This window comes from Cryptomeria japonica, chromosome 10, assembly GCF_030272615.1.
Source record: "Cryptomeria japonica chromosome 10, Sugi_1.0, whole genome shotgun sequence".
In the NCBI taxonomy this organism is placed as follows: Eukaryota; Viridiplantae; Streptophyta; class Pinopsida; order Cupressales; family Cupressaceae; genus Cryptomeria; species Cryptomeria japonica.
Genome location: NC_081414.1, coordinates 95,139,816 through 95,158,417, shown reverse-complemented (window position 1 = coordinate 95,158,417; position 18,602 = coordinate 95,139,816).

The window sequence follows — 18,602 nt, the reverse complement described above, 5'->3', positions numbered from 1 at the left end:
ATCAATTGGGAAACTCTATGCCTCCTTAAGGAAGATGGGAGTGTTGGCCTTAGGAAAATGAAATTGCAAAATGTTGCTCTTGGTGCTAAGTTGTCCTGGAAAATGTGCAAGGAGCCTCAAAAAATGTGGTGCAGGTTGTTCCAAAAGAAGTACCTAGATTCGGAAGACACTAACCGAATTCTTACTGTGGCAAATATTGAAAGGGGCTCGGCTACATGGAACTTCTTATGGGAGTGCAGACACATTATCACAGAGCATATCTCATGGGAGATTGGTAAAGGTAGCACTGCGCTATTTTGGAGAGACTCATGGGACGGGTTTCCAACTCTATCGGAATCCTTTGAAGATAAGGAGTGGGTAGACATGGTGGAAAATTTCATAGGGCAACATGTGTGCGATTACATGGAAAACCAATCTAATACGAATGGTCTGAGAATATGGAGGAAAATCAATGTTGGAAATCCCTCATTATGTGAATTACTATGGAAAGAAATAAAAGAACAGAAAATACCGGTATCTGATGTAGAAGACAACATCTTTTGGTGTGCATCAAAATCTGGGGAGTACAGCTCCAAACTTGGATATGAAGTTCAAAGACAAAGGGGCTCCAATGATACTTGGCCACATAAACTTTGTTGGAATCACAAAATACTTCCAAAAGCTAGGGCTTTTTTGTGGATTGCTCTTCATAGTAGAATCCTAATGGGTGATAGACTCAAAACTATTGGCATCTCGAGCCCCAATCATTGTGTTATGTGTTGTGGAGATGAAGAAACAACAAATCATCTTCTACTCAGTTGTCCAGTGCAGAATTTTGTTGGAATTGGTTCCTTGAAAGAATAAATTGGGCTACGATAAAAAATGAAAGACTTTTTGACTTCATTCTCTCTTGGCCTACCAGACAAAAGTCAAAATGGAGTGATCTATGGACTATTGGACCATCCATAATAGTATGGCACATCTGGAAGGAAAGGAACAGAAGAATTTTCAAAGAAGCATCACTGTCAAACCTCATGCTAGTGGACAAAATTAAAATTGCAATAGAGGAAGTATTAAATGGAAAGAAACTAAAAGGTGGACCTAAATTATACAATAATTGGGATGCACTAATGGAAAAATGGTGGGCTCTTAAATAACCTCACTCATATGTCCCCCCGACAAAGCATGTAGATAGAAACACAATCAGATGGTTGCCCCCCCCAAAAGGACTAGACAAAATTAAATTTCGACGGTGCTAGTAAGGGGAATCCTGGTGAATCCGGTATTGGTGCCATAATCTGTGATGAGCAGGGCAATATCCTTTATCGTCTGTTTGGTGGCATTGGAGTTGCCACAAACAATGAAACTGAGATCCGTGCACTTGAGGCAGGACTTCGTCTTTGTATTAGGCAGGGACTCTCTCGAATCATAATAGAAGGCGATTCACAGATTATAATAAATGGGATCATTCGGTCAAGTTTACAAAATTGGAAACTTAATAAATGGTTACCAATGATAAATGATCATCTAAAATCAATCGAGTGCTTTGAGATTGGACATGTCTATAGAGAAGGCAATCATGTGGTCGATTACCTTGTGAATCTTGGAGTTGGGTGGAATGATGACCCTATTTATTTTAGCAGAGCATCGGCTACGAAGGATATTAAAAGACAATGTTTGATGGATTGCCAAGGATCTCCATGACAGGGTATCAGATAGCATGCCTGCAGTATTTGGATCTACATGCCTGCTTGGGCGTTGTGGTGGCACCGATGTAAGCCTTGGATGAGTACGATTCTGACTATTGGGATGGGAGATATATTTTATTAGACAGTAACATCCAGTTTGGCGGTGGAATCACATGGGATGGTTGTGGTCTGCCCTTGAGCAGTTCATAATGTTTCCTAAACACATCATCACATCGAATGTGCTTCAGTTCAGAGGTAGATCCTACTAGATATGGGTAGAGCAGGAATGATTACTATCTACATGCCGCACCAATCTATAAAGACTCACCAGAAGATGTTTTAATCAGCGATAGTAAGTGTCATTTTGGTAGTGTTGCAGAGACAGAGTTGGGATTGATGGCTCATTTTGGAATGATTAGTTGTGTCGACTGTGAAGGCACGTTGGGAGTGTAATTGAGGAACCTGTTCATCACGGAAGATCATGTGTATGATGCAATTCGCGGGCTCATGGGCATCATTCTCAACTTTGAAAGACATTGGTGTGATGCAGTTGTGCTAGAGGCAGTTCTCTTGCCTCTGGTTGATGTCATTGACTCTGGGGAACGTATGATAGAACTCTTTGCTCAATTTGTAAAGCCATTTATTGCGGACAACGTTGCTAATGTCATATTAAATCTGGAGGAGTCTGTCAAAGTAAGCATACTGAAGGTATATTTTCAGTTCAAAAACTACTTACCCTCAGAGACAGAGGTGGATTCTAAAGATGAGGATAGTGGTGTTCTGTTGACAGTGACGCCATATGCGAGATGGCTAGAAGGGAAGTTTGGAAGGAGGAACGTGAGCACTTGAAGATATTTGGGGAGAATGCATGGGAAGTGTTTAGATGTGTGGTGTTTAATGGAAACATGGTGCCCTTCCGAAGATTGACGGAATCTGATGACCGGTGGCTCCCGGAGAACTCCACCCATAATGCTATCAACATTGGTGAATATGCAGCAGTGATATACCAAGCTATTGATGGATAGATGTAACTATGGGTTGTATTAGTGTGATGTTATTGGCTAGTAGTGTGATGTTATTGGCTAGTAGTGTGATGTAAATGTGTGGGAGTATAAGGTAGACAAGGCTAATCTTGTCTAAGGTAGGAAAAAGTATGTAATTTTTCTTAAAATTATGCAATATAGGGAGCTATCCCCACTAATGATAGCACTTACCTTTAAAAAAAAATTTAAAAAATAAGTATTATTATATCAAAAAAAAAAAAAAAAAAAAGTATTATTATATCAAAAAATAAAAAATACATTGACAAGTATAGATAAACATCTAACCATCCAAACCACCCAACAAAACATTAAATTTAAACCACCAACAAAAACCACCATCCAAAACCGTCATCCCCAAACCCCCCTTACAAACTATCTGAGCTTCAAAAAATCGGTCAATACATCAATAACATTCATAGATCAAACTAACACACCACCTGAGCATATTCATTTTTTTTAGATTACAAAAAATTTAGGGTTAAACCCTGACAAAAAAACAAAACACAGAGGCCATTAACTTTAACAAATTTACTGGATGTTACTCAGAGTTGTTTTGATGGCTTGCTCAACTCCCAACACCTGATTTCTTGGTCGCAACCATCTGCCCTCTAGCAATCTCACCTCTTCATGTGCCTATTGCAGAACATCCTCAATCTCCATTAAATCCACAAATACTTTTAAGGCCTTCCACCCCCTTCTTGCCTCCTCTCCGCAACACGTCTTTACACCATCCTCTTGCCACCTTACAAAGGGTACACAATTCACAGGGACCTCTTGATGAAAATTTTCAATTCCTTCACAAATATCAAACCTAGCACCATAAACTGCCCATTCCATGATCGAACCCATTCCCAAGAGGAATTCCTTGGGTACAATCGCTTTCATCACCCTCGTAACAGAGTCTAGTATGATTTCCAATTCTAATCCCCATGCCATAATAAGGGAATAGACATCCATATTTGTTCTATACCTGTGAGTCACCACTCCGAATCTCTCTCCCAAGAGCAACTTCACACACTCCAACAACCTCTCATCCTTGTATAAGAACAAATTCTTCAACCGACTTTCCGTTACAGCCCCAAGGAAAGGACACAATTGTTTCTTCATTTTTAGGGTGAAATTGGCCTCCATGACTCTCTGTAACTACAATGCTACCACCTTATTCCCATTAAAACCTGCAGAAAACTCCACTCCAACGCTAAGAAAAATTTGAGAGACACATAAATGAGAAATGGCTCAGGCTCACATAAAAAACAAAGAATTCAAACTTCCACATAAATGCATTGTACAAACGTCCCTTCACAGACTTGAGCATTAATACATTGTACAAACATCCCTTCACCGCCCATCTCAATGCATTTAGCAGATGTTCACATGCATTTAAAAAAGATATTATAAATGCATGTACATAAATGCTCCGTACCTGTCATCAAATCTTTAAACATCCTCTTCCAAGGTAAGAAATCTAAAATCTTCTAATTTTATTTCACCAACTTTGTCAAACGTTAAAACCCAATTGGATAGTTTATCTGCTTCCATATTTCCTGTTCTTCTGTCATGGATAATTCTAAAACCTTTAAAGGTTGTCAACTCCTCCACTATAGTAGAGATCAAATTTTGAAGGTACCATGCATCAATATTACCCTTCATTATTGCTTGAACAATTATCAATGAATCCCCTTCTAAAGAATTCTAGGAATACCTAACCTCTTGCCAAGTCTTACCACTTCCAATGTTGTAGATGCTTCCACATTGTTATTTGTCCCAATCTCCAATCTCTTTGCCCCCAATGCCAAAATGTTGTCAACCCAATCCCTAGCAATAAAGCCAACACTTGATAGTCCTGGATTCCCTTTCGAAGCTCCATCGAAGTTGATCTTCCACCAACCTTTTGAGGGTCTCTCCCAAGCTACAATCTTACCCTCCAAAGGAGCTGGATTAACCCAACAAAGCCCCTTAACAGACCATTTGAAAATATATTATTATAAAAATAATTTTTATTTACTATATATATATATATATACTAAATACATATTTTATTATAAATATAATAATTTTCATAAACTAAACTTTATATATAAAACAATATATTAAATAAAATAAATAGCATGCTTATATTTTTTATATAAATAAAAGTATATTTAAAAAACAAAATAATAAAAACAAATCAAAAAGGTAAAATAAAGACATCCATTTTAAGTAGAATGTTATATTATCTTTCCTTATTAGTACTTGACGTAGGCAATACTATTGCATTCTTCTTTATTCAATTAGTTTGCACCAATCAAAAGTGATTATTATTTTTTCTTAAAAAAAAAACTTGGTTTTTTAAAAGTTAAGATTTATGCTTCAAGTCTATTTGGAAGGCCTAGGAAAGTATTAGGCCCTTCATTAGCAATACTAGGGTCAACAACAATGAGTTCATCCATGGGGGTAGATCCATTTGGTGGAACCTCTTTCACTCCTCTAGACCTCTTGCCCTTACGCAAGGGTGCTCTGCTAAAGCCTAGGCAACAAAAGGCATTTGTTGCTTTAGAGACATTATTGAGGAGGACATGCTTCTTAGTTGGGAAGTCCTCAGAGATAGATTTGACTTGCAAGATTCCCACAAGCGAACCTATAACATGATGAATAAAGCTTGTGGTAACCTTCAGTTGCCCAAAAAGTGCAAGAATGCTAATGACTGTTGTAAGGATTTTTTGTGGAATAATACCATTCTTGTGTCTAATATTAAAGCTATCAATATATACAAGACTCTAACATATGATGAATCCATTATTTTACATGTTAACAAGTTATGGCTTGCAGATTTTTTAGTTAAACAGTGGCAAAAGGTGTTTTCAGGAATATGGAGTAGTTCTGTAGCACCCAAAGAAAAGTGTTTTAAATGGCTTATGATTATCAATAGGTTGCCTTTCAGAAAAGACCATAATAATTGTGATATTTGCAATGTGTGCAGGGTTCCTGAATCAATTAGACACATTTTTTTTTAATGTAGTATTGCTAGAGAAATTTGGTTATTATTCGGTATCTCTATTCCTAACCAATTTACTATGCTTGATGTTCTAATTGGGTATATTAAGGGTCTGAAAAAAGACACTAATCTATTTTGGCATGTTCTTTACACTGAAATTTTATGGTATATATGGAAAATCAGAAATGAAGATGAGTTTCAAGGCATAGGTAGGGCCCTTACTGAGTCTTTTCGTGGACTCACCCTTCACCACATTTTTTTGCAGGTCTTTGTGACAATGATCATTGAGAATCATAAGTTCCTTAGGTTCATTAAGGATGGAAATGCAAAGATGTACCTTCAGGAGATGGAGAATGGATACAAATGGAGGCATGCAACAAGAGGAAAGCAAGACGTGGACCTAGCAATGGAGTGCCTTGGAATAGAGGTTGTCAAAGTTAGAGACCCTGTTAAAGATTAGATTCAGTTGCTCTCAGAATTACTCGAAGGCAAGCAAGTTGTGTGGATGGAGGGTCCTGGGGGATGGACTACGTGGATAGATGTAGCTCAGGAGCAGACACTGCTATGACATGGGCATGGCAATTCCGATTGGCAAATATGAGCATAGTGGCTCCTTTTGGAATTTAAACATTATAGTATCATATGTATAAATTTGTACATTTTTGTTTATAACTCACAGTAATCTGCTAAATTTGTGAAGTTTGGACCTGCGGTCCAGGTAGAAAATCGCTTCATGTTTTTCTAATAGTCTTCTCTCCTTATATGCAATATAAAAAAAAAAAGTTAAGATTTATATTTTTAAATTTAAGATATTATAAAAATTACTTATCTACACTATGATTGGTTTAAAATTTTTGGTGTTATAGGACCAAATTTTTAGGGATGATAGATTTTTTAGGTTTTTTTTTTTCGGATTTCTTTGTATTTTAAAAACTAAAATGTCTATTTTAAATAGTTTTTTTCATTTTTTATTATTTATAATATTGTAAATAAAATATTTTTTCTAAATAACATATAAATTTTAATAACTATTTTTATTTCAAAATATAGATAATAAAACCAATTATAAGGATTTCATTTAGTTTAAATGAAATTAAATTAAAAATTAAATACAAATATTTCTATTAAAAAATAAACCTAATTATTATTTGTATTCTTTATAATAATATTTTATATGTTTTTTTGAAATCATTCTATTTTTTAATACTTTTTGAAAATCATAATTTTTCTAATCATTTTAATATATACAAAATAATTTAATAAGGTTTACTCATAAATTTAAATATTTTTCATTAAGTTATTTAAAAAATATCTATATAAAAAATAATATAATATTATACTACAAATTATTAATTATATTTGAGATTAATTTATTTATTATAATTTTTTTGTTTGTTTTTTTGATAGGTAATAGGTCAAAGCCTTAATATTTTTTGAATTATTATTATTATTATTATGTTTGATTAGATTGACCCATGACCTTCCCCATTATGGAAGGCCAAGAGTCACAACTTAGAATTCCACTTTAGATGTCCCTATTGGGAATTGAACTTGGGTCTCTACAGTGAGAACCCAATGTTTTAACTAGTTAAGCTCAACCCCTTGGACAATTTATTTATTATAATTACAATTATATAATTTTTTAAATTAAATTAGGATTATGCTTTTAAGAAAAATATATATTTTTACTATAAATTTTTTATTATATTATAATTATTATGTCGAAGCATTCCCTATATGAAGTGAACCACCTACTTATTGAAATCAATGGTTTAAAATTGAGGAGAAGAATGAAGGCTATAGAATTAATCGCTTAAATTATATTAATTTTAAAAAAGAAATCTTTTAATAATGAAATATATATATATATATATATATATATATATATATATATATATATATATATATATATATATATATATATATATATATATATATATATATATATTTCAATATTATTTATTAGGAGTTAATTTTTCATTAAGTTTAAAATTTATTTTAATTATTTATGTGTTTTTATAATAATTAGAAATTATTATAATTTAATGTATAATTATTTGTTTGTTAAAATTTTAATTATGATAGAGTAATTATATTTGGAATTAAAATCTTGCTTTTCTTACTATTTTCTTTTAATAATATCTTTTTATTAGATGTTCTATTATTTATTTATTCTAATTCTCCCACTTCTTTTAAGGGTTGATTTTTAATTAAGTTAAAGTTGTATTCTAATTATTTATGTTTTTAATGGAATTACAAATAATAATTAAAATATATTAGAATTGATACTTTTTGTCCTATTTAAATTTTATTTATTATATAATAATTATATTTGAATTTTATTCTAATTTATATAATAAAATAAATTTCAACTTAACACCTAAATTAAATGTTTAGAGCGAGAGAGAAAGAAAGAGTAACTAACTTTTGATTACTCATTTCATGCCAATAATTTAAGGATAGCATATGTCTTTGGGGAGTTGTGTTGATGGTAGCATGTCATTTGATTACTCTCTCTCTCTCTCTCTCTCTCTCTCTCTCTCTCGATATATATATATATATATATATATATATATATATATATATATATATATATATATATATATATATATATATATATATATATATATATATATATCATCTCTCTCCCTCTCCCCCTCTATTTTTTTGTATATCTTTCTTCCTCTTTATGTCTATCTTAATATATCTTTTACTTGCACATTTTGTCTTACTCCCTCATCTTTATATCTATATCTCTCTCACTCACACACACAAACACACACTCCAACCTATTTCTCCCTCCCTATCTCTATTCTATCTCAAGTTATATCTACATATTATACACTCCTCTTCATCTCTCTCACTCTCTCCGTATCCATCTCTACCTCTCCATATATCACTTCATGTATCTTTATCTTTCTATCTCTATCTCCCCCTCTCTAATTCTCACCATTTTTCTATCTCTATTTCTTCCTCTCCCACTTTTTCTCTCCTTCTATCTCTCCCTCTTGCTCACTCCCTTTATATTTTACAGGTTATATTTACTCTCTAGATCCTTTCTATCCCTATATCTATCTCTTTATATCCTTATATATAGCTAATCTCCCTCTTTCTATCTTATCTCTCCCTATCTCCCCATCACTCCCTCTTTTTATATTTCTCTACTTCTGCTCTCTAATGTATATACACACACTCCATATGTCTCCCTCTCTCTCTATATCTCTCTATCTCTATCTTTACCCCTCGTTATCTCTCTCCCTCTCTCTAAAGTCTAAATATTTCTCTCTCTATTACTTGTCTTTGTCAGCTCCTTTCTCTCACTCTTGCCCCCCTCTCTCTCTCATTTTCTCCATATCTCTTGCACAATATATATTTTTCTATATTTCTCTCCATCTCTTTTCAGCTTTTCTATCTATCACTTTCTATACATATATCTCTCTGCCTCTCTCTATCCCTCACTATCTATCTATATTTTCCTCTATCTATATCAATTTTCCCCCACTCTCTCTCTCTGGGCCTTCCCTCTCTTTATCTTACCCTCCTCTCTATTTCAGCCCATCCCTCCCTCCCCCATTCCCTCCCTATCCCCCTATTTATCTCTTTATCTCTACCTCTCTTCCTTTTTCTTCATGTATATCTCTATATCTCTCTCTTTCTCTTCCAATATATATCTATGTCCCTTATTTCTCTCACCCTCTCTCTAGCTCTATTTATCCATTTATTTATCTCTCTCCCTCTTCCCCTCTCTATATATCTTTAACTCTCTAGTTCTATCTCATTATATATATATATATATATATATATATATATATATATATATATATATATATATATATCATCTCTCCCTCTTCCTTTATATCTCTCTCTATCTCTTCCTCTTTGTCTCTACCTCTCTACCTCCTCTCTTTCTATCTCTATCTCCCCCTCTCCCTTGCTCTATCTTTTTTTCCCTCCGCTTTTGCTCTATCTTCATCTATCCCCCTGATCTCTAGACATGCCTCCTTCTATCCATCCATCTCTCTCTCATTCTCCCTCTTTTTGGATCGCTATATCCATATCTCTTTTCCTCTCTATATCTATCTCTCGCTATCACTTATTTCATCTATCCCTCTATCTCTATCTCTCTATACCACTATATCTCTCCCTCTCTCTCTATATCACTTCCTATCTCTATCTTTATCTTTATATATCTTCATCTCTCTCCAACTATCTATTTTTCTCTTCCATGTCTATATATTCCTCTCTCCCCTCTCTCTCTCTCTCTGTCTCTCTCATATCTCTCTCCTTCTCTCCATCTTCCTCTCCCAATTCTCCATCTCTATCTTCGACTCCAACTATATCTTCATCTTCTTCTTTATCTAAATGTCTATCTCTTTACCAATCCCTCCCTCACTCTTACCCTTCTATATATCCCTCTTTGTAGCCCTATTTCAACCTTATTCTTGCGCTCACCCTATTGCAAAGATAATATCACCCTGTTGCTAATAAAATTTGATTATCTTCTCAATTCAAAGGTTTCATTTTAGTTATGATTGAATCCTTGTAAGTGGATGCATAGTTGATTTTAAGCTATCGCCTCTTAATTAATTCCTTTGTTGTACAAACAACATCATGGCCACAAATTGACCTCATGCACTACACAAATTTATCCAAAAAATAGACCAATTGTTTCCCAACTGACCTTCCACACCTCTTTAGCATACCCATTGCACACCAAAGTGCAATTACTAGTTTATATTATTTTATTAAAATAAAAGTTGTATTTAATTTTACATAAATATAATTATTCTAATATAATTTTAAAATAACAATGAAAAAAAATTATAATAATTAAAAATTCAAATAATTTTTTTACAATTCAAAATTATAATAATTAAAAATTAGAACAAATATTTTTATTACAATACTATGATGGTAAGTACTCGCCACTACGTGGCACTTGTTAAATAATGATTATTTTATTTCTTTTTCTTTTAGTATGAGAATCAAAGTTTTTATTATGAGTTTAGTTTGGTTTAAATAAGTCAATATGAATTGAGTTCAAAAAAAAATTAGTTATTAATTAAAAATAAAATAAAAGTTTAGTTAAAAGATTTTAATAGATTTTTTAAAGCAAATGAAAGTTAGAAAGTAAGTATTTTTTTGTGTGTGAGCAGCAATTAAAATGTGAAGAGAAATATTTTGAGTGTGAGGAACAATTAAAGTGTGAGGAGAAGTATTTTAAGTGTGAGAGAATAACATTTTAAGTGTGAGAAGCACTTATGGTGTGTAAAAGAAAAAAAAACCAGTACTTTCTTTATGAGTAATCAACTCACATACATGCATCCAACCAATATTTATTTGGGGGGGGCGGGCGGGGGAAGCGAGGGGTGGGTTTATTATTAGAGTCTCATATGTTTATAAAACCAGAGAGAGAGAGAGAGCAGATTTTGGGGATGCGAATATCATATTTCTTTTTCACAGCAAAGTCATTATTTTGGATAGGGTTTTTTCTATTGGGTTTAGAAGGATAGATTGAGGATTTTACATCAGTATTATCTAAAATTTGTAGCACTTTCTAGAGTTTATTTACATTAGATATTTAAGCATTCTTGAAGGGTTTTTTATCGGGAGTATTGGTTTTCAGCTTGGGAATTTATTTACTAGTTGTTTGGGGGTTTTGAAGGAGCTGAAACATAACTTCTAGGCACTCTTCCAACAAATATCAAATCAGTAAGAAGTTAATTTCTCCCTTGTTTCTTATTATTTTCTTGAATTTATTGCATTTTGGAATAGAAATATGGTTTGAAATTAAAAAACTAAAATTATGGATAAATATTCATTAGTTTTTATTTTTCCAAATTTAAGTATATACAAATGTGTGCATAAAAGAAACTAAGCACCTTTGATGCTTCAAGCATTATGAAGGATAATGAAATACACAATTCCTTATAAATCTACAATTATATACAATGAATGGAAAAATAATCTCATAAATTTTTATTTTCAAATTTATGTGACTATATTTTATAACCAAACTTGCTTGGAAAAATGGATTATTTATTGTAGATAAGAGCATAAAGACACGTGGAATACTTTCTTTTATTTGAGGTGAAATATATACACAAAACCATATATATATGCATATGAACATTCATGTTGTTTGACACATACTAGTTTTGTTGCTCTATAGTTGAAAAACTTTTCAATAGATATAAAAATTAACATGCATGTATTAATGGGATATGATTGACATATGTATATAAGGATGGATAAATTAAGCTATTCTTATAAATGATTAAATGCATACAACCATGCAGATTCCTTAAAAGCATGAAAGAACGATAGTTGAGTTTATCCTCTTATGCATGAAAAGAAATATTCATTTTAAGAAATTGTGCATGATTCACAATAGGAAAAATGATGCATGTAGATTTATATTCTCATCAAAAGGAGAGATAGCTTTCTGTCACATGCATATTTGATAATTATATCATTATTGAACAAATGAATTTATGCAAAATAAATGTTCGCTTGAGTGTTTCCTTTAAGGAGAGAATTTTTCTTTTTCTTTATGACTTACGATTTTATGCTTTTGAGAATGGATGCCAAATATGGAATAACAGAGAAGGTCAGTCCTCTTTTTCAGGATCTTGCCCAAAATATTAAAGTACTTTGGCCAAAGTCATGTATTAATTGAAAGAGATGAATTAGTCTAGCAAAATTTATTAATATATATCTCTGCCATATCTTGATAGTGTTAGTTAGATGAGAGGGGGGGGGGTGAATTAGATAAACTCACAATACAACATATTCATCAAATTCAACCTCGGTAGAACTTACTTGATATGCAACTATGACTGTAAATCATTCAAACTCATAAACTAATAAACTCGAAACATCAAAACACATTTAACACCAGATTTTACGTGGAAACCCAAATAGGGAAAAACCACTGTGGGATTTCGGACCCACAAAGAAAATATACTCTTCTAGAGTATGCTCGGTTAAAAGCCAATCCTGTTAAAGATTACATAAACACATTGCTAGATGTGACCCGGTCAAGGGATTTCCCTCAGATTTATCAGAATCTTGCACTTTGTTAGAAGTGACCTTGTCAAAGGATTTCAAACACTCATTCAGAATGTTACCTTGCTAGAGGATTTACAAATAAGACTGTTAGGTCCACTCGGTTAAGAGATTTCCTGTCACTTACAAAAATAAATAACAGTAATAAAATATATCTGCAACTTCACATCTGAAATGTTAAAGCAGACTCTATGTGCTCAAAATAATCTTGTCATAAGACTTATCTTCCTCCTTGCTGGGCTTCTCAATCTATTCTTCAATCAGATCTTCAATCTTCTGTACTCGGTAATCACCTCTGCAGTATCACTGCTCTTCTATTTGCCCGCATACTTTGTTCATCAACTTTTCCTTATTTATAAGCAATTCCTAACCGCTTAATCTCCTTAATCACATTTCCCATGATTAATCTTAGCCATCAGATCATCAAAGTTGACTAGGTTCATTGAATCCTTCGAACTGAAAAACGTTTTATCTTGCCTTGAAACTTGTATTCCTTCCTTGGTACTTGTGCTCAGTCATGACCGTTCAAACTGTGCTATAGATCTAACTCTTGAATTTTCATTGTCGTTGATCCTTAACAAACTTCTTGCATGACATTACAATCTTCTATAAATCTCCAACTCATTGGCATCCTTCATTTAATAATGTATTTATTCATCAAATGCATTATATTACTGCTCGATTGATACTAAACTTTACTCGGTAGATATTCTATATTTGTCTCGGTCACTGTCTTGGTAGTTTTGCTTGCTGACGACACTCAGTGACTTCTTCCTTCTTTAACCGATACCGATAACCTTGGTGTTTACCGACTAGCTCCTTGCTCGGTAAAATAGAACAGTATCAAACCTTTACTCATTCTATTGCATGAAATATTTTCTCCTTCTTATTCAGTCTTCGAATACACATATATAGGATATCACAACGATCAAAATATCATAATCTCATCATTGTCTAACTCAGTAATAGTTGCCCATTGAATAACTTATTACTCCCCTTCATTTTCTCATTCTTTCTCTGTCACTTACCGACATCTTTATACTCATCAAAACATACTCTTTTAAGATATGGCAACATCATACTGAATCAGAAAATCAATTGCTTGACATCAATGACAAAATAATATTATTAAGACAGTAATCATCCTTTATCAATTATATCATCAATCTCCAACAACATTCTCAATATCCTCATACCAACAAACTTATTGTAATGCCAACATATAGTAGGACATTGCATTTCATATAAACAAATGCATGTAGGTATATCAAGTTGCACCAGGTTTCCCTCCTGCCTATTGTTTCTAGGTAGCTAGGCATTTCGTGCAGGGATGGATATCTTTCGTGTTATGAAAGATTCTAGGGAAGCGTAAGTTTCATGGTTAGGTGGAAAAGCGCTTGAGCCATGTTCTCATCTCTCGATTTGGGGATAATAGATGTGGTCGATGGCACTCAAAGGCACATGATTACTTTTCATTTCTTTATTATTCTTTGTGTGCTTGTATATTGTATAATATCTTGTATTGAGTTATCTCTTGGGCATGAGGGCCTACGATGTAATTATTATTTTATCTCTTGTACATGTGCTTACACCTTGATTAAGCACTACCTAATTGTGAGATGTATTGACTTTAATTGGGTACATTGAGATATTATCTTTCATTTTTGTATTTTTGTAATTATGAGTGGTTAGTTAATTGTGAGATTTAGTATAAGAATTGTGTTCCTTAAACATGTACAAGATTGGACAACCCTTTTGACCTTTTTTTTTAAACCCCCCTTTTTTAATTAAAAAAAACTTTTTGCAATTATTTTAAATCAATGTGCAAAAAATAAAAAATAAAAAATATTATTTTCATGAACTTGATTTTTTTTTGACACAAGTACAAGCCAACAAAGGTGGTACGATCACTTGGATTTTTTGCCTTATAAAATGTGAACAATTTTTTTTTAACCTTTGATTTTGATGATTTGATAGGCGATCTTAGAGTTTTTGGGTCTTCTGAGAACCCACAGAGTTGAGATAGGGCGATTCCACCCATGTAGGAAGAAACGAGCATTGTGGCCAAATTCTAGTTGGTGATCTTTGTTAAGCGCAAATGTGCCCAGATTTTTTAGCCACCCCTAGATTTTGCCTCAATTTTCATGTCCTTAGCCAATTTGACATGATTTTTCAATTTCTCTAATTTGATGAAATTATAGTCAATCTTAAGATTTTTCGATGTTGTAGACACAATGAAAACCTTCATTTAAGCCAAAAGTACATAGAAAATTCACCTCAGGTTGGATCCCTCAAGCATGTGTATAGGAACTTGATAGATCTGAAGCTCTAATACCATGTAGAAGTTGATGATCTGCCATAGGAGCCAAGAATCATTTGCAAGCAAAACACCTGTCACACAAAAGAGATCAAGCAAAGATTGTATGCTCTATAATAACCAGAGAAATCTATATTATTACATGAAACAATATTGGAGATACAATTACAATGAATGAATGAATTCTTATAAATGATGAATGAAACCCTAGGTGCAAGCCATAATGCTAAAATTAGGAGAACTAAAGAAATGCAATGTAGGAGCTAAATTAAGCTCAACTACATCTAGAACTAAAGCTAGAAAAGCAAACTCTAGATAATTAAAACCACCTAAGTTTAGTTTAAGTGAAAAAATTAAAGGGCCTAATTAATAAATAATTAGATAATTATCTTAAAACTACTCCAACAAGGAGATCACCCTAGAAGAAGTTAAAAAGACAATGAGTGTATTCAAGAATGATAAGTCTCCTGGGGTTGATGGCTTGCCTATGGAATTATATAAGAAAAACATAGATTGGGTAAGTCCATACTTGCTCCAAGTGTATAATGAAGATGTGAAAAAAGGTTCTCTTGGAAGCAATATTAATAAGGTATCAATTGAGTTGATTCCTAAAGATGGTAATAGATCTCTACGTAAAAAATGGCACCCAATCACTTTGCTTAATATTTCTTACAAAATCCTTGATAAGATTCTTTCTCTAAGGTTAGTTGAGATTCTTCCTATCACAATCATTTATACTTAAACTTATTTCATCAAAGGTAGGTACGTTCTCAAAAATCTCCTAACTATCTAGGAGGCCATGGATTGGGCTAAACACTCTAATCGGAACACAATTGTGTTTCTCCTTAACTTTGAGAAAGCATATGATAGGGTTGAGTGGTCATTCTTGAGAATGAATCTTGAAACCTTTGAATTCCCTAATAAATTTTGTAATATGGTTAAAACTCTACTAAAGGATGTTGTTGCCCAAATTGATATAAATGGTTCCTTATCTAAAACTTTTACTTTAGAGAGATCCATTAGATAGGGATGTCCACTTGCTTTAGAACTTTTTGTTATTGAACTTGATGCCTTGTTTTATCTTTTGAGAGATTCCTCTATATCTCCTAAGATTAGGGGTTATCCCTCCCTAACAAGGGGGCTCTCCTTAATATGAAATTTGTTGATTATTTCTTTATTCTTGGATCTAGATGAAGAAAATGTGGGGCTTCTTATACAAAAATTAGACATTTTTTGTGTTTATTCTAAAGTAAGGTTATCAAATTCAAAGTCCTTTCTATTAGGTTGAAATGATTCCCCTCCTAAGTGGCTTAGCAAGCATGACTTTCAATGGGGGGATCCCACCAAGATAGTTAGATACCTTGGAATTCCTTTTGGTATTGATCCAAACTTAAAAGATATGTGGCTCTAGATCAAGAGAAAAATTGATAAATGGAATAAATAGTTTTTTATCTTTGGTTGGAAGATTCTAGATTTTCCAGAAGATTTTATCTTCCTATAGTCTTTATTATTCACCTATTTGACTCTTCAACGATTATCAAGTCAATGAGATTCATAAAAGAATTAGGAAATTATTGTGTCTGAATAATAAGGGAAAGAGGAAAAAACATTCAGTCAAATGTGATTGGTGTTGCCTAGATAAAGTTTATGGAGGCCTAGGATTGAAGGATCTAAAGCTTCATGGGATTACACTTGCTGCTAAGTGGATTTTCATGGCCATTGAAGGAAATGAGCCTTGGAAGGTGTTAGTTAGGAATGATATAAAGCTTTCTATCCCCAAGTAAGCAAAAACTTGAAAGTTGCTCCCTTTTTGTGATTTGCTTATTGGCAACTTCCCAATTATTACTACATAATCTACTATGTTTAATAGTATCTGGAAAGCTTGGGAGCCAGTGAAAGGCCATATTAGTAATAATGGTTTAGTGTAAAGCAATAATAAGTTTCATGCTTACATATCCATCTAGTGGAATCTAGAGAAAAATAATAAACCCCTTGCATTGATTCAATGATGTTATGCCAAAATTTGGTCCTTGAAAGGAATTAGGAGTTTTCAAGATATCTTGGTAGAAGGTCTATGAAAATATTAGGCTTCATCAAGTAGTGAGTATAACCTTCCTCAATCAAATGGGAGAACTTGCTCCATTCTTAGGGAGTCATGCAGGAATCTATAGTTACCTTAAATCTATATTCATGAGAATAATAATGTTAGTCAACTAAAATGGAGTGATGAAACTAAAATCCAAAAGATATGTTCTAACCTAATTTACAAATCCTTATGTTTTAGGAATTTATTCATGAGAATAATAATGTTAGTCAACTAAAATGGAGTGATGAAACTAAAATCCAAAAGATATCTTCTAACCTAATTTACAAATCCTTAAGTTTTAGGAATTCTATTATAGATTACCACAACATAACATGGAACTTGTGTTTAAGTGAGAATCAATGGAAAACCATGTTTAAACAACTTTGGTCTACTAGTTTAGAGCCTAAGAAAATATGTTCCAAATGATTATTATTACTTAAAAAATTGCCTTATAAGCTTAATCACCATGATACTGAAATTTGTACAATGTGTAGATATCTAGAAACTATAAAAAATATCTTCTTTGACTGTTTCTATGCTAAGGGAATTTGGAACTTACTTTTTTTTAATCTTCAAGTATGGAGTGACAATGTTAAATCTTCTAAAATCTTATTGGTTATGGTAGATGATTTGAACAAAGTCATATGTTTTGGTTAATTTTGTCTACTAAATTCTTGTGGTTAATTTGGATTGCAAGGAATGAGGAAAAGTTTCAGGGTAAGAGAAGGTAACTTACTAAGCTTTATAAGAGGCTCGTTTTGTACATTGTTGCAATGTAGGTAACAAGCACTATGGAGATTTCCAAATCCAAGTTTTTAAAGCTACTAGAAGTTGGAATGGCCAATTGGAACAAGACTGAGAGTAGATATGGAGTTTCTTGGCCATTTTAACAAAGTTGAGCACTCCACCCTCTTAAGGGCTTACTAAGTATTTCAAAAGAGATATAATGACCAGTAGCCTCCTCTAAAGCACATGAAAGAAGACGATGCAAAAGAGAAAACTAGGTTTCACATTAAAGACAATAGTTTTAGGTATGCCAAACTATGTAACAACAAAGGCAACATGTTGCAAATATATTATCATTTATATAAGACAACCAACAAAACAATTAGTAATAATGTGAATTTTAAAGATGTAAGGTTTGGTCATGTTTTAGGCATAGTAAGCAATTAGTGTAAGGGTCAGAGGTTAAATTTCAATTATGCCTAAGACCTTGTGTGGTTCGTTTATAGGTAATGTTTTTGAGTTTTGTTGAGCTTTATAGGCAGCGTTTTCAATTTTACTATCTTTAATATAAAAAAAGCTATCAAGCAACCAATTCATTCGGTCATGGTCCCATGGAGCAAGAAAAATCCAAGTCTAAGCAAGACTGGCATGCAAGCCAATATAGATTTCATGGTAAATAAGAGGGATGATTTGTGTTATAATTGTCTCTAAACTAGATATG